We start from the raw sequence: 5,273 nt of genomic DNA, 5'->3' as shown, positions 1-5,273 counted from the left end.
TTCCTTCCCTTCACTAAGACTCAGTATGTGTGTGTGTTGCGGGGCGGGGGTGGGGGTGGGGGGTGGTGGGGGGTGCGGGTTGGAGGGGTTGGCTTCGTTTTTCAAGGAAACACTTCAAAGCAGTTCTCCTGACGTCATCCAAGAATCAAAGGAGATCAATAGCTCTGTGCCCACTTCCTGGGTAACTGAGTTTTCTGCCCTGGGACTTTTTGAAGCTGTATCTGTAAGGGGTGTTACCCATGTTGTTTTCTGTTCCCCACCTACTCCTCCAAGAAATCGTGATATCTTGCTGACCTGTTCTTTCACTCCGCCCTGTGAAGTCTCTCCCAGTCACCCCTGGCCCGCCATCCACCTCACCAGATCCCATTGAATCAGAGTCAAATTCCAGTTTTATCACATCCTAGCTGTGAAATCCTGAGCAAGTTATTTAACTTTTCTGGCCCTGGTGGAAAGCTTTCCTTTTCCTGTACGTGAGGTTTTCAGAGACCCGGGTAGGGTGTCTATGCACTCAAGAGTCTCTATGACTCAAGCCCAGGTACCTTCTGAGGTGTCCACTTGGTTCAGGAGAAATCCTGCACCTTTCTCCCACCTAAACCCTGGAGAACAGACCCCCCCACACACCAAAGTCCTCTTTTCTCACTGGGCCTTGAGGGGAAGCCTAGCCACCTTTCACTTTGGAAATTTTCCAGGAAAGTTAGACATCAGCTTCTGTACCCCGTTGAGCTCCAGGGACACAGGTCAATAAGCAATTAGAAAATGGTTTGATAAGTGTCACCATACTAAAGTACAAGGTGCACTTATCTAGGTGAGAAGGAATCAGGGAAGTCTTCCCAGAGAAAGTGACACTTCAGCTCAGTCCTAAGGGACCAGCAAGAGACATTAGGTCACAGAGGAGGAGGCAGAGGGAGGAAGATGGAGAATTCCATAAGGAGGGAATCATGGCGCGTGCAAAGGTACCGAGATGAATGTGAGTATAGCTCATTCGACAGCTACAGGAGTGGAAAGAGCTAGAGCGTGTTACGCAAAGAGCTATCAACTGAAGAAAAACGTACACCCTAGAAGTTGCCAGTTATGTTTTATTCAGGGACCACACTGAAGATTATAGCCCAGGAGATAGCCTCTCAGATTGCTCTGAGGAACTGTTCCAGAGAGGTAAGGGAGGATCCAGGATATAGAGGAGTTTTTGTTAAAATAAAAACAAACAAACACCAAAAGATGACTGCTAGTCAAAAAAAACACACATCTCAAGTTAATGAATTTAGTGTTTTTCTATGTATGGGAAGATGCAAGAGTCTGGGCTCATTGAAATCATTCCTTTGACATACATCTTAACTATCTAGGGCCAGTGTCCTGTTTTTCTCCATCCTGAATTCTCAGGGCGCACTCCAGTTGGTTTGCAGTGGCAGATGGCTTGATGGCGGGCAACAGTCTTTGTTTGCTGAAATGGCAGGCAATACATGTTTTTTTGTTCAAAGAGTTGAGTGGAGAGAGAGGGCTGGAGAGGTAGACAGGGGCCCAAACAAGAAGTGCTCATCCGTTTTGAAATCCTCATCAAGATTTGAATGATTTCCAGAGAGCAACAGGAATTCACAGAAGGGCTACAAGTAGAGACTGAGAAGATCAGATCTGCATTTTAGAAAGAACAGTCTAGCAACGGGAGAACAGAGGTGCTGGGGCTTGAGGCAGGAGGTTTGAAGGCTGTTCAAGTGACCCAGGAGCAGAGGGGAGACTTGGATCCAGGTGTCGACAACGGGAGGAGCAGGGTTGACAGAGATTGGAGGGAGGAAGCCAGGATGATTGCCAAGTTCTCGGTGTGTTCGAAGTCAAACACTAAAAAACACCAAAGATCCTCCTTGGACTTCAGCCCCTCCCAGAGCTTTTAGCCTACCTTTCTCCATTATCAGACGTTCAAAGACGTCCACTCCTGTCTCCAGTTCATCACCTTACATTCCTTCGTTAAACAACTGTGTCTGGGAGGAGAAGGTGATGAGCAGATGTCCTTCGATTCTACTGATGGACCTGGTGGGTCTCACAGAATCATATGGTTGGAATAGGGGATGATGGGACTGATCCTAGGAGAAGGGACAGGGGTGCCAGGCACATGAAATAATAGATATTTAGCTACAGGAAAGAAACCAAGATACTGCCTGTGAACATGTAACTCAAGACATTGGGATGCTCCTTCCGGATGACTTGGCAAAATCTCAGGGAGGCAAGGCTCGAATGTGATGGTGATTTAGAAAACGGAACCCTTGTTAGTTGAATTAATCCCAGTGTTGAGAAAGAATGTATGGGCAGAAGAGGGCTACTCAGCACCAAGCACAGAGAAAGAAACCCAGGGTAAGCAGTGTCCTTCCGAGCTCTGTCGTCTGAGTACCCTGCTTGGTGCTCTGGACAGCACGCTAATCTGGAGCACCTCATGCCTTCACGTTGATTTCCTGCTCACCATGCCCACCTTGTAGGTGTGAGGGCATTTGTGCCAGGGGCTTGAAACTCTCTCTCTGAAAGACGAGGTGACATATTTTAGTTCTCACCTTTCCACAGAAGTAAATCCCGAGCCAAAGTTGCCAGTGCAAGGGATTATTGGGGAAGTGAAAGCAAACATGAGTAGGGAAAGAGGAAAAGTGAGACAAGGAAGGGAGGGTGGCTGACAAAGAATGTACTGTCAGACCAGCTACCACTGTGGGCGACTGAGCTTAATCCTGCTGGGAAAGCCAGTATAAAGCATACACGTCAGCTGTCCAAGCCGGGTGAGGGAGCTGGGGTATCTACATACCACCTCCTGTCAGTCACTGGTTGAAGGCTGCTCCCAGGGAGGTGGTACTTCTCCTACACTTCCTGCTTGCCAAGTAGGTAGCTGAAGGGGGCTCCAGAGGCCAGAGAAGGCCCTCAGATTGCAGGTGGAAGTTGGACTGGTGTGCCCTGAAGGGGTCGGGGGTACTCACAATATACAAGGGTAGGTATAGATTCTAGAATCACTTCTTCTTCTTCTTCTCCAGGCATTCGGCTCTCTGCTCAGCCAGGCCTGGGCCTCCTGAGTTTCCAGCCAAGCACCACCATCCTCGACTTGCCCTGAACTGCTGGAACAGCCTAGTGCTTAATGAAAGAACATCTCTCACCCCTCACCCCCTCACATTAAGACTAATTTATTAAGAGAAGTTCCTTCCTCAGAGGCTTTATCAGTTCTGTAGCATTACTACTGCAGTAACTAAAGAGATTTGGGAAGACACGGAGCTTCCAGAATGAAGCAGCTCCTTCTTTTGTGCGTTTTGAATAGAAGCAAAGACACTGTGTATAGTCAGTATGTGCTGTTGGGGAGAAAAAATTTTCTTCTACCCATTTAGGTTCTTTTGGCAGGCCTGGTAACTAAATTAACAAAAGACAGATTAACAAAAGACAAACAAATTTAATTACATACGTATGGGATCCCAACAGACAGTGAGAGGCTCCCTGAAAGTCAGGCAGTTGAGTCTGAGATGCCATATTCTGAACTAAGAAGAAGGCAGTAGGGGTCTGGGGCTTCAAAGGAAAGGAAGACAATTCACAGGAAAATGGGAAGAGCCAATGTCTGGTAAACAAATGTTTGCCATGCCATGCAGAGACAGTGGAACAGAGAGGATTTTGAACAGATAGGTCCTGCTGGATTCCCCCAGCTTTCCACGTGTAGCCCACACTCTCTGTAGTTATCTCTGGTGATAGTTCTCTTCCTGGAGCAGACCCTCTGTCTAAATTCTTTTAGGCAGTTAAGGGGGAGGTAAAACAACAGTAACAACAACAGCTCTTCCTGAATCTTTTGGGCCTTAATTGACTTCAGCTCAAACTATTCCATAAGCTAAAGTGGCATATTTCAGGGATGCTCATTCTGAACCCCTTCAGTGCCAAATAGTAATTATATTTCTGTCCCTAATAATAGTCATACATGTTAAAGAAACCAGAGAGCAGAGTTTAGTGTTTAACTGTTTCAAATGGACTTGAAACAAAAAATAAAAATAGCAAATCATTTCACGAGTATTTTTAACAAAAACTAGACAAAGAATTATAGAATAACAATATCACACAGAGGTCTTAGAAAGGTGTTTCTGAGAGTCTCACCACACCAAGATTCCTGGCACCACAAGCAATTGCTCACTGAACACCAATATTGTTTCCTGAAAAGCCCTACTTGATTTAAAAAGTCGCCACTCCCACAGTCCTTCTCTGGTGACAATCACAGTGGCAGAGGGAAAGAAAGGGCACGTAGCACCATTGCCAGTACATGACAGTCACACAGAGTTTGTTTTAATGGCAAAAGTTGGATGTCATCTTTCTTGAGCTACAAGTGAACCAAGTAGGGCTAAAATATAAGCTATGGCTGAAGATAGTCTCAAATGGAATAAAAACATAAAACATGTGGGCAGGTCATTAGTTTCCAGGAATTGCTTGGCTGGAATTCGTTTGCAAGTTCCAGGACACTGGAGCCATGGGGTAAAATGGTATATTTAGGATAAGTAAAAGGAAGTACACACAAGCAACTTACAGTTTGTGGTCCAATTTTTTTGTAAGTTGCTTGAACTCACTCTGCACTTTTACATAGGAATCTTTATAAATGATGGCATGGGTATTGGACCAACTCATAACAGCCCATTTAACCCATGATGTAGATAAATAGTAGCATTTGTTGTAACCACCACAGGACTGTTCGTTAGTGTTGGTGATCTAGGGTGCCATCCTTCACTATCTGCTCCTCTTGAATTAAATGTCCCCCTGGGTGATCTCAGCCGTCTCTACTGGTTGAACCATCATCAGTCACCAATCACTCCAAATTGTACCTCTACTTACTACCTCTTTGAACGCTCCAGATCAACATTGTATATTCAACTGTTGGTTGGACATTTCCACCTGGAATACTTAAAATTCAACCAGCTACAAACTAAACTCACCATATCCCACTCTTCCCTCATTTTCTTATATTAGCCCTTTTTCTTGTTCACCCATTTGCTAGGGTTAGAATCTTGGGGTCTTGTCACAGCCCAGCAATTTTATGGTGCTATCTATTTGAAGATGCTGTTATTTCTCTGTCTAGAGTCATCCCCTCTCCCACCCCCCAGGCCAGAAAGGCTCCTCTTCCTTCTTCAAGACCCAGCTCAATTGCTGTCTCTCCTGTGAAGATTCACAGACTCCCTTGGCGGCCACAATCCCAGAACAAGCAGAGTCAATGCCCCCAAATCTTCTCATTTAAAACTGCTCCCAGGGGAGGGGGAAGGGTAAGCTGGGACGAAGTGAGAGAGTGGCAT

This window comes from Eschrichtius robustus, chromosome 11, assembly GCF_028021215.1.
Source record: "Eschrichtius robustus isolate mEscRob2 chromosome 11, mEscRob2.pri, whole genome shotgun sequence".
NCBI classification, from domain to species: Eukaryota; Metazoa; Chordata; class Mammalia; order Artiodactyla; family Eschrichtiidae; genus Eschrichtius; species Eschrichtius robustus.
Note: the sequence above shows the minus strand (reverse complement) of the source record.